We start from the raw sequence: 12,554 nt of genomic DNA, 5'->3' as shown, positions 1-12,554 counted from the left end.
CACACCGGAGCTTTTGGAGAAGTGACAGGCGGACTGAGGATGCTGCCGAAGAGGTGAGGAAAGGAGAGGAACTCACCTGAGCGTGCACAGGAGCAGGTGCGGGGTGTGTGTGTGCACGCGTACTGCGCGCTCGAGTGTGCAAGCACAGTAGTACAGTGGTGGTTCGACGCATGGAGCAGGTTCATAGAATTGGAGCACAGGACTGAGGAAAGTGTATTCGTGAACATATTTGGATCCTTTACAAAGATATCGAAACTGGATCTAATTTGGCTATTCATTTAACAAATCACCTTTATAAAATAGTTGAGCCAACATGAGAAGTAAATATTTGAGTGTCCTAGAAATTCATTGCCAAGGAGAGAGGTTGAAAGAGCCCTGGAAACTGGGGCCAGTCTGAAATGCAATGGAGCTCCAGCTCCGAAGCTCATTAGTCCCTCAAAGAAGGAGCGCTGGCTGGTGGGCAGGGAAAACAGGAGAAAATGTGAGAAAGCGGGCAGAGTGCTGGGGCAGAAGATGGCACCAGGACATGGCCAGGTTCTCAGGCCTGGATGCTGGCAGCGTTTGGGGCCAGTAGAAGACTGTGCCCTTCCACCTCTCTGCTGTACCCCCAGGCCCCAAGATACACCTGCCTAGCATACAGGCTTTATCGGAAGGGACTTTGAAAAGAGTGCTCAGAAGGCCTTTGCAGTGGGCAGTTATGAAGGGAGAGTGAGTGAGTGAAGTCGCTCAGTCATGTCTGACTCTTTGCGACCCCATGGACAGTAGCCTACCAGGCTCTGCCGTCCATGGGATTTTCCAGGCAAGAATACTGGAGTGGGCTGCCATTTCCTTCTCCAGGGGATCTTTCCAACCCAGGGATCGAACCCGGGTCTGCTACATTGCAGACAGACGCTTTACCATCTGAGCCGCCTTAGCTTACTGGGTGAGCACAGTTTTGGTACACAGCACAGTTATTTATTTCCTTTGTAGAATTGGGCAGTTACTCCTGTGCACATTCTTTTGTTGGGACTACTTATAGCACTCACCTCCTAGGATTAAGGATCATATGAGAGGATGCTTTCTTGTTCAGTTGCTAAGTCATGTCCAACTCCTTGTGACCCCATGGACTGCAGCGTGCCAGGCTCCTCTGTCTTCCACTGTCTCCCGAAGTTTGCTCAAATTCGTGTCCATTAAGTTGATGATGCTATCTAACCATCTTATTCATGAGAGGATACATGCAAAATGTTTTTCATAGTGTCAGGAGCAGGGTGAGTACTTTACACAGGCACTCTAGCTAGCCACCTGGAAGGCTCCAATGGCCAGTCAGTGAGGCCGGCAGGGTGACCCCTTCTAGGTCTTTTCTCCTGGATGCATGGAGCTGTGGGTTGTGCCCACTACTTATCCAGGCTTTTTGCCATTGTATCTTCACAAAGTCAGGTTCCAAGTTGTAATTCTCTTGCACCAGCCGTGGATTGCATTAGTTCCTAGAGAACTGAGAAACACTGGGTGGGTTCTGGGTCTGATGTGGCCTGACCCCTCACCCAGCCTTGCTAAGGGAAGACCATGCCATTCTACCCTGACCCCAAGCTGAAGGTAACACTTCTTTTTTCTCCTCTGAGCCTTGAGCCCACTGCTCTGTTGAGTATCTGCTTCATCTTTCTCCCAGGCTGCAGGGCCTTGGGGACAAGTTCACATCCATTCCTTTCACCTTGACCTTGTCACAACATTTAGTTCTCTGTCTGTCCTTCACCAACGCTGTATTGCGCTGATGAACAAGGGAGTGTTTCAAAACACCAACCACTAAAACCAGTGTTTGCAGATCTGGGCATTTTTTAACCTTCTGAATTTTAATAAAATGGACATTTTCCGTCCTAGAAGCGGCAATGACCATTTTGCTTTACAAAGCTGCAGCAGGTAAGTAAAGATGGGTCTACAAAGATGACAATATTTTACTGAGGTCACACTGGTGGAAAAGAACCCCCCAATTTTTCTCCTCTGAAGATAGATTCCCTTTAGTTATTTATTTAATAGCTGTGATCACAGGTAGAGAAGATAACAATTTTTGCTCTGGACTAAATATATATGAAGAGATACATTTCACGAGGAAAAGTGCCCAAGGCAAAAACCGCTTTCCCCGCAGGACTCTGGTTAAGATGAACAACTCCAGTGGGCTCTCAGAGGAGTGTGTCATAACCACATAGTCTCTCGGGGATGTCACGAAAATGTGCGGAGGTCAGACCACCATCCCCACTCAGCATGAAAGAGACACTCCAGAAAGCTTGGGATGACTTTATAGAATGAATTACTCCATCTATATTGCAAGTCCCCAAGCACTCAAGTGTACACAAGATTAATCAGATTCAGAACACAGCTTTTATTTTTTTTTTCATCGTTCGATTTCCTTTAATGACCCCCATTCTCCTTGAAGGGCAGGTACAGCAGCTAGGCAATGGCAAGAGATGTTCGCGTGAAGGCCTTGCCTTGATTGAAGGCTTTGCCCACATGCTGGAAGGCCCCTTCCCAGGAAAAGTATTCTCCAACCACCGTCTGGGTCTCCTCACTGCTAGCATCCAGTCTCCACCATACACGTGACTTGTGGTCCATAGGCCAATCTGGGCTCCACAGAAAGGCAAGCGCAAGCCTTGGAAGACCCAGATTCCGGAAATGGAGCTGCTGTGGTTGGTTCCGTAGAGAAAGACACTTGCAAAGGCATTCTTCCTCAGTTTGTCCAATGGCTTGGAACAGCCCAGTGACAAGGCTGTAGACCAGGGAGGCTTGGGAAGTGGTATTCGGACTACCACAGGGACCAGCCACCCTTATCTGGTGAAGTGAAGTCGCTCAGTCCTGTTCGACTCTGCGATCCCATGGACTATAGCCTACCAGGCTCCTCCATCCATGGGATTTTCTAGGCAAGAGTGCCGGAGTGGGTTGCCATTTCCTCCTCCAGGGGATCTTCCTGACCCAGGGATTGAACCCGGGTCTCCCGCATTGTGGGCAGACGCTTTACCGTCTGAGCCACCAGGGAATCCCACCCTGATCAAAATGCTCCCCAATATGGCAGCACCACAGACAGCATGTCCTCATGGGAGTACTCGTGCTTAAATCCATCCAACAAGAAGGTACTCTTGGGCAGGTGAGCAGAAAGGGGTCCTTGGCCTTCAGCTCAGCAGCCAGCACCTGCTCAATTCACCCAGCTCCTCCTCGGGAGCAGGGCAGCCACCTTCTTCTCCTCTTTCTGCTTCGCCTGGGGCCTCTGCCTGGCTTCTTGAGAACCTTTGTCTTTCCATGAGGTGTCCTTTTTAGGCTGGCTCTCTGCAAACCGTTTAGGATCCAACCGGGCCATTTTCTCACAGAGCTTCAACTCCCCAAGACAGCCCGGAACTGGGGCTGGTTCATGTGGGTGAGGAACCAGCAGTTGGTATTAGGGAAGGCCTGGCAGAAAGAAGGTTCCAGAACCTGTGAATAAAGCCCCGACAGGCTGCTGACAACTGTGATGTCAGTCGATGTCACATGTTTGCCCACCAGAAGAGTTCGAGTCTTCAAGGGATCGTCCAGCAGCCCCAGAATCCGCCTCATCCCCTCCTCCTCCTCCTTCTCCTCTGTGGCCTCTTTGTCATGATGCATGATGTCCCAGTAGGGGGACCGCCGGGTCCCAGCCGGGGACACTGTGTCGCTGCCATCAGCCAAGCCCACCCACCACGCCAGCTGTACTGCTGCCTCTGGAGGATGTCCTCTGGGCTCACATAGGAGGCAGCAACATTGCCCTCCAACATACAGAATCCACCTCAAAGGCTGGAACCTTGCTGGCGGGAAATTTATGGAGCAATTTGGGGGTGCATCTGGTTTGGCCGGAATGGAAGCTGGGTGGTGCCCAGAACACAGGGACCTGAGCCCTCCTCTACTGAGCAGTAATGAGGGTCTTCAGGTCCCCCAGCTGTCAGGACACGTGCACAGGGTCCTAGCCATCATGGTGATTTCATAGAGAGAGGGGCCAGAACATGGGTTAAAAGAAAACAACAACACAGGGGCTTCCCTGGTGGCTCAGTGGTAAATAATCTGCCGGCCAATGCAAGAGACACAGGTTCGATCCCTGATCCGGGAAGATTCGACATGCCTCCGATCAACTAAGCCTGTGCACCACAGCTATTGAGCCAGCACTCTGGAGCCTGGGAACCGCAATTATTGAGCCCACCACCCGCAAGTCCTGAAGCCTGCATGCCCCAGAGTCCGTGCTCCAACCGCAGCAAGAGAAGACCCTGCAGTCAGAAGCCCACGCACTGCAACTAGAGAGCAGCCCCTGCTCACTGCAACCAGAGAAAGCCGAGCAGCAACAAAGACCCAGCGCAGTAAAAAAAGAAAAATCACATATGTAACAAACACTGTTTCTCCTTTCCTTTAAAGGACTGCAGAGATCAGTTCATGTCTTTAAACATTTGGACAGAAACAACAGCAACAAAAAACACGTAGGTCATTTTTTTTTTTTTAACTGAAGACACTAAAGGTACCTAACACCCAAGTTGCAGGCTGGAACCTTGAAAGCAGCTGGGCAAGTACTAATGGGCCCATAAAGCTCTGCCCGGTCTCTGCCTGCTGCCTAATTACTCATCGGCGTGGCCTTTGTTCAGCCCATGCCTGCTTTTACAGCGCAGTCAAACAAGGTAGAACTGTGTCCATTTATGGGAAAGTCAAAGACCAATAAATAAAAAGTTTAATTTCCTGATTCCCTGAAGTCGATGGGGCTTAGAAAATACTCACCAATCCCTGCAATGATGGTCTTTCAAAAAAAAAAAAACTGTGTGAGCAGCACCTTGTATCAAATTTCATTGCTCATAAAAAAGAATCAGATTATGTTAAGTGAAAAAAAGCAGGGCACAATGTCCTCAGTGTTTACAACTACAAAACTATCTGCTGAGGGCAGAGGACTGGAAATGTGCAATTGTGATCAGACGTTTGTGATGGGGGCAGGGTTCGGGGATATTTTTTTCCCCCATTTTCTACATTTTCTGCTGCTACTTTGGTTTTATGACAACAGCTAAAAATTAGATATCGATCAGTAAAACAATTAGTTAATTATCTAGCAGCTCCTAGTCCCCAGAACAAAGAACATCACAGGAGGCTTCCCACGTTAAGTAAATCCATTAAAAACCAAGAAATTCAACTAAGTGTCAGAGGACCAAGGGTCTCACTTTCATCTGGAGGACTGTTGATTTTTACAGCTATCCCAAGGAGCTCCATTAGTAAAAATTAGTCCCTCATCAGGTCTCTCCACTTAGTGAAATCTTTCAGGTCATTAACAATACTTAAGAAACTTTTTCTCCATCAGTATGATATGAAAGGTGTGGCAAGGAACCTACTGTATGATTCCTCTCTCTGGTCATTTCCCATTGTTTTGAAAACAGCTCAGGCGATACGAGCTGGATTGCGCACGGGCTGTTTACAGGGAGCAGACTGCACAAGGGGAGAGAACCAGCCCTGACATGTTGCAGCCCACAGGGTCTGGGTGAGCAGGCCAGTGCTGGCTTTCCATCCAGGGACTGCGTCCAAGGGACTCATTGCTGCTGCTGCCGCTCTGTCTGCTGACTTGGAAGAACTGGGGTCGATGCATTTGCTGACCGGATCTCTTGCCTCCTCTCTTTTGCTCCTTGCCAGTACCTTGCCTGGCTTCCCTTTTTTTTCCAACTAATTTCTCCACTGGTGGTCCTCTGAGCCCTGCTCTTCGCCCTCTACCTCCCCCTCCCTCCTCCTTGCATGCATTTTGTTGCTCAGTTACTTACCTAGACAACCACTGATGCAGCAAAGCCGGCTGCACCCTCTTCAGGGGCACAGGAGATGCGAGATAAAGGAGAGCGGCTTCGCTCTCAGTCCAGTCGCTCAGTCGTGTCCTACTCTTGGTGACCCCATGGACAGCAGCATGCCAGGCCTCCCTGTCCATCACCAACTCCCAGAGCGTCCTCAAAACTCATGTCCATCGAGTTGGTGGTGCCATCCAGCCATTTCATCCTCTGTCGTCCCTTTCTCCTCTTGCCTTCAATCTTTCCCTCTGGGAGGTTACATTCGTGTGGGGAGGAGACATGCAGACAGGGAAAAGTGATTTAACTCTAATGAGATGAATATTCCCCAAGGCAGGCCCGGGTTTGGGCAGTATCCTTATATAACCCATAAACATGGAAACTCAGCAAGTCCAAATGTGAGCCCAAGCACTCCTCCCCCTTGTAGCCCACAGTTTGGTTAAAGACATCTGTATAGTCACCAAAGCTTGAAGCTAGATGCCTTCCACCCTCCTCATCCCCAGCATCCTGCCATTCCACCTTAGGATCATCTCTTTAATAATTCCCTTCTTTCCATTCTCACCACAACTGCCCAGTTAATCCTTCCCATGTAGTCCTCTATTGTCCTATGTGCTTGCTCCTCCATGGCCACCATGCTCAGAGTGATGACCCTAAAACACACCCAACTGCATGGTACCTTTGCTTAAAAAACATTGGAGGCTCCCATCAGTGAATCAAGTTCACCTCCCTGCCATGGCCTTTAGCATCAACCTCCACGTACAGCTTTAACCACCTGCTTCCTCGGTCACCTTTGGGCGTTGAGCGCCCATCACTTCCCAAGCATATGGTGCTCGTTGACACCACGTTGGGTCCCACTGCTCTCTCTATCTCGAACGCTTTCCCACACCCTATCAGAAAGAGGAGTCTTGGGGAAAATCCCGTTCGTCTGTTGTTCGTGGCCAAAGTCCAGTGGCATCTTCTCGGGATCCCCACACTCCCCAGACTTGCCCCTGGGGGTCTCCTTTCTGAAAAACAAAAAAAAAAAGCTGAGTGTTTGAGATCAGGAGTGAAATCTCCATCTCACAGTTGTGGTGTGTTCAGTCGCTCAGTTGTGTCTGATTTTTTGTGGCCCCAGGCTCCTCTGTCCATGGAATTTTCCAGGCAAGTATACTGGAGCGGGTTGCCATTTCCTCCTTCAGGGGATCTTCCCGACCCAGGGATCAGACCCAGGGATCAAACCCTGGTCTCTTGCATATCCTGCATTGGCAGGCAAATTCTTTACCACTAGCGCCACCTGGGAAGCCCTGGTATTTCTGAATACAGACAAATTTTTTTTAAGACCAAAAGATACTCATATTCTTAAAAATTAAAAAAAAAAATCTGAATTAAGACTTGAGATATACTCAGATAATTATAAACAACAGCAGAATTTCAGATTAAATGAGGTTACATCCATTGAGAAAGCATGCTGACCACACCTTTCCTGCCTGAAAAAGTCCTTCTAGGGTATCTGATTGTTGGGGTTACTAATGAAATTGAGGCGTGTGTGTTTTCGTCTGTATTAGTCATTTGCATTTCCCCTGGAGTCCTTGATGAAATCCTCTTAAAGTACAGGTGGAGGTGAGGGTAGGGAGTTGGGAGCGGGGCCAGAGCCCTGATGAAATCCTCTTAAAGCACAGGTGGAGGTGAGGGTGGGGAGTTGGGAGGGGGGCTAGAGCCCTTCCCCTGCCCTCCCTTTTTTTCCTTCCAGAACTAAATTCTCTACGATTTCATTTCTTCCCCGGGATGACTTACTCTGATTGGGACTTCTCCCTCAGTTCTTCTCCTGGAGGAACAGGAGCCTTCAATCCTAAATGCTGACCCACAGCTGGCTGGAGAGCACGTTAGGACCCTGGGCAGCAGATGAAGGCAGTCATATCCCACATACAGATAAAACACAATGCTGGTTCGTTGTTGAAATGTATGCAGTCAGTCTTCAAGACGGCCCCCAAAGACCCATGCATGACTGTTTCCATGCCCATTCAGGGGACAATATGCTGTCCCTTATCATTGAATCAGGGCTGGCTCCTGGTGACAGATAGAATGAGTGGACGTGACCATATCTGACCTCTGAGGCTAGGTCATAAGAATGAGCTTCTGCTGACATTCTCTCTCTGCCTCCCTCAGGACACTCTCTGATGCTCTGCGCTTGTTGTTGCTCACTCGCTCAGTTGTGTCTGACTCTTTGTGACCCCATGAACCGCAGTACGCCAGGCCTCCCTGTCCATCACCAACTCCCGGAGTTCATTCAAACTCACATCTGTTGTGTTAGTGATGCCATCCAACCATCTCATCCTCTGTCGTCCCCTTCTCCTTCCGCCTTCAATCTTTCCTAACATCAAGGTCTTTTCCAATGAGTCAGGTCTTCTCATCAGGTGGCCAAAGTACTGGAGCTCCAGCTTCAGCATCAGTCCTCCCAAGGAATGTTCGGGGTTGATCTCTATGCTCTGAAGAAGCCCAAACTGGCCCTCATGAAGAGCCCAGTGCACAAGAGCTGAGACCCCAGCCTGCAGCCAGTCTCCACCCCTAGATCCGAGTGGAGACACCTTCAGATGTTCCCAGCCCTAGATCTCTGTCTCCACACGAGGCCCTAGAGAAACCATCCCCTTTCTGAGTTCCTGACTCACTGAATGGTTGTTTATATTTTGGGGTAAATTTTTATGCAGCCTTAGCAGCTGGACCAAGGAGCAAAATGCCAATTAATTAGAATTTTTCCTGAGCATTATGTTCACCAAATGTGAGCATGCCCTGCAGGCTCTAAGGTCGGGCAGATAAATGCCTATGGGAAAGAATAACTATTCCAGGATGAGGCTCTATAGTTAGGTGTGTTCACAGACCGCTACATAGGATATTGGTTAAAATAATCCACGTTCGAAGTCTTAAAAATGCATGGTAGGCGACCATACAGATGAATGCCACAAGAGGGCAGGTGTACATATGGAAATAGGGCTTTCATGGACTTAACCTTAGTCTTTTGACTTTTTTATTTTTTCTTTCATTTCACTGATGATTTTGTTAGACATTGATCACTGCCTACAGATGGGCTTCATTTTGAAGACATGAATCTACATTTCAAAACACGACCATCTAGGAAAGACTTCAGTAGGAAAGGTCCCATAACAGTTCATTTAATAAAGCCATATTTGTATTTCTTATAAAATATATTTTTGTAATGAAAACACCTACCGTTTCATTACTGAGAAAAATGGAGCCGATACTTTCAAGTGTCAGCGGGACAAACATTTCCTGACTTTCTATCACTGCATGAATGCAGATGTGTTGTTTACTCAATCTCATTTATTTCATAATGGGATTAAATAATGCTTCATTATTTCATAATGAACAAAGTAATATGTGATTTTGAAAAAAAGAAGCAATTACACTTATTTTTCTTTCACCTCAGAACCCCCCTCCCCCTAATACATTCTGACATTAAAATGAACTAATTTGTTGGGTAATTTAAAGTCGTCTTAACCTCTCCAAGAAAGATGAAGAAATAGGCTTCTCAGACCCCAGGGTTTTACTGATTACAAATTGTTTTACTTAAAATGTTTCTTGCCAACTTCAGGCAGTCTTGTTCCTGGAGAGCTTCTTACACACCACACATTTGGTACTTTTCAGTGGCTGGTCAGTGCACACGGCTTAATTGCACTTATGGGTGTGACATGTCCAGGAGATGGTGATGGACAGGAAAGCCTGGCGTGCTGCAGTCCATGGGGTCGCAAAGAGTTGGACACAGCTGAGCGACTGAACAACAACTTCAATAGGTCTGACAGCACTGGAACTTCCAAGGCTTTAAGGGGTCGCTCCCTTGCAGTTTTGGGACTTCCCTGGTGGCACAGTGGTAAAGAATCCAAGTGCCAATGCAGGAGACGCAGAAGACAGGGTTTAATCCCTGGGTGGGGAAGATCCCCTGAAGAATGACAAGTCACTCCAGTATTCTTGCCTAGGAAATCCCATGGATAGAGGAGCCTGGCAAACTACAGTCCATGGGGTCGCACAGGAGTCAGAAACGAAAGAGTGACTGAGCACACACTTACAATTTGCCCTGTACCCACTAGGACTTGCCAGGTGGCGCTAGTGGTAAAGAACCTGCCTGGTCGGGAAGATCCCTTAGAGCAGGAAGTGGCAATCCAGTCCAGGATTCTTGCCTGGAAAATTCCATGGACAGAGGAACCTGATGGGCTACGGTCCAAGGGTTGCAAAGAGTTGGACACAATTGAGCCACTGAGCACGTGGCATGGCCCAGAGCTGCCGAGCAGAGGCTGTGGAGCTCAGCAGTAGAGAATTGGCCTGTAGAAGTCATCCTGAACAACTCAGGAGCCTCTCTGAACCTCAGCTTTCACATCTGTAAAAAGGAGCTCGTATTTGTGTTTTTCTCAAAAGGATGTTGTGAGGATCGGCTGGAATAATGGATGTAAAGCACTTGACCTTGTGCCTGGCATATAGCACTCTGTTCTACCCCGCTCCCCGCAGCTACGCCTCTCCTGTGACCAAACGTGTAGGTTGGCTACTATATTACCTGGGACACAGGAGCACTCGGCAGACATCAGCTAGGATTACTGCCCTGCCTTTAGTCCTATAAACATTTTAAAAAATGATTTTAAAAACAAAGATGCTAAATAAGTATTTCATCTCCATTACCAGCTGCGTACACATGCATGCTCTCTACGTTCTCCTAGAAGACACTTCCAGAACGGGTGTTCCTTTCCACACTTGCATGCTGCATCTGAAGATCCAACATGACCACTGGCAAAAACTCCAGATCACTGAAGGCTTGCATCTCATTTTCCTGGTCAGCAGTGGTGAGGACGGACACACTGATCTATTACAAATGGCAGTGACTTCCAAAGCCACCCGTCTGCTGTTTTTCCCTCTGAAGATTTGCTGCAATGGAATTCTAGGAAGATTTCACACAACTGCCCCAAACCCACATCAGAGGCCACATAACAAATGAGCTGTAGAGGGACGCTGGCTGCGTTTCCACGTCCAAGGTGCCGAGGTGGAAATCATTTACGACAGAACATGCGCTCTTTGCATTAAGCAGACCCCGTTTATGTGTGACTCCAAATGGACTTCTTTGAAACTTCGCTTCCTCCCAGCCCAGTTCACAGAGTCAGATGTTTTTATAGGGGAGAATTCCACAACAGCTGCACTTTTTCCTCCTTCAACATGCCAAATGTTCCTTATCATTACATGGTCTCAAATATATTTTACTATGAAGTTTTTTTTTTAAGCACCAATAACTCGCATAACCTTTAACCCACGAGTGTAAACACGCTACATTTGGACAGGCAGTAAATTGTGACTCTACTTTTAAAGCTCCTTGGGTTAGCCTGGATAAATCTTTTAACTTCTCAGCTAGAGAGTCTTTAGAGAGACTTTCGTGGCTTTAACATTCCTGGAGTCACTCTGGGCACTTCCCAGATCCCACGATCCTTGCCTGGACCCTCTCTGGGGTCCAGGGTGCCCTGGGCTCATTTCTTTCCAGTCCTGCTCCTCGGTACCCTGAGGCTCCCCTCCCCAGATGGTCTCATACTCCACTGCGTGTTCCTCGAACACAGGGACTGTGTCTTATCACCATGGCATCCATCGTAGTTCAGGAAACTATAACAAGTGTCCTAGACTGGTGTGTTTTAAACAGCAAACATTTATTTCTCAGAGTTTTGGAGGCTGGAACATCAGCACGGTTGGGTTCTAGGGAAAGCTCTCCTCCAGGTTTGCAGACAGCTATCTTCTTGCTCACATAGCACAGAGAGAGGGAGAGAGAGAGCCTTATTATAAGGGCACTAACCCCATCAAGTGAGGTTTAGACATGGGTTTCCCTGGTGGCTCAGATGGTAAAGAATCTGCCTACTATGTGTGAGACCCAGGTTCGATCCCTGGGTCAGGAAGATCCCCTGGAGAAGGAACTGGCTATGCACTCCAGTGTTCTTGCCTGGAGAATCCCAGGGACGGAGGAGCCTGGTGGGCTGCCGTCTATGGGGTCGCACAGAGTTGGACACGACTGAAGCGACTTAGCAGCAGCAGCAGCGGCATTCTTGCCTGCAGAATCACATGGACAGTGGAGCCTGGCGGGCTAGAGTCCGTGGGGTCGAAAAGAGTCAGACACAACTGAGCTACTAACAGACACAACCCCATCAGGGGGGTTCCACCTCATGACCTCCCAAGGACCTCGGACCTCCAAATACCATCACACTGGGAGTTAAGGTTCCACACATGAATTTTGGGGTCACAGACATCCACAACAGTATCCCAAGAGCCTCGCACAGTCCTGGACCATTTCCTGAGATCAAGAGATGAATGGTGCCCCCTGGGGTTGTACAGCGTGGTGGTCTATAGTGTGTGTGTGTGTGTGTGTAAGCTCTATTAGCACTTGAGTACTTGCTGAATAAAACATTTAATAAATCACAACATATTTCTGATTTAAAATTTTTAATATCTTTATTTAAATTAAGTTTGGTGCTGTTTTATAATAATGTAAAATGCAATGCTTAAATAGAAAATGACATTGTAAATTAAAGACATCCCTTCAAAGAACTTAAGTTAATAGATTTTTTTTCCTGAATGACTCTAAGCATGACTTAAATATTCTAACAGGCCAATGGTTTATTGATCAGAAAACTTAAGTATTAAATTACTGGCTGAATACTGCCCTAGGAATCCCATTTGTCTTTACATTATAAGGTGATTAATTTGATAAATAGCCAAGATGTATTTCCATCTCTGCAACATCTATAAGTCAAAGCCCTTCTCTACAGAGATGTT

The 12,554-nt window shown here is 47.7% G+C and overlaps 1 pseudogene; it reads right to left on the bottom strand.

Annotated features, from left to right (window-relative positions):
- Nucleotides 1-2,238: 2,238 nt before the first annotated feature.
- On the bottom strand, nucleotides 2,239-3,948 carry LOC109579100 (elongation factor 1-gamma-like; annotated as a pseudogene).
- Between the last annotated feature and the right edge of the window lie 8,606 nt (nucleotides 3,949-12,554).

This window comes from Bos indicus, chromosome 26 (genome assembly GCF_029378745.1).
Source record: "Bos indicus isolate NIAB-ARS_2022 breed Sahiwal x Tharparkar chromosome 26, NIAB-ARS_B.indTharparkar_mat_pri_1.0, whole genome shotgun sequence".
NCBI lineage: Eukaryota > Metazoa > Chordata > Mammalia > Artiodactyla > Bovidae > Bos > Bos indicus.
Note: the sequence above shows the minus strand (reverse complement) of the source record. Positions and strands in the feature narration are given on the sequence as shown.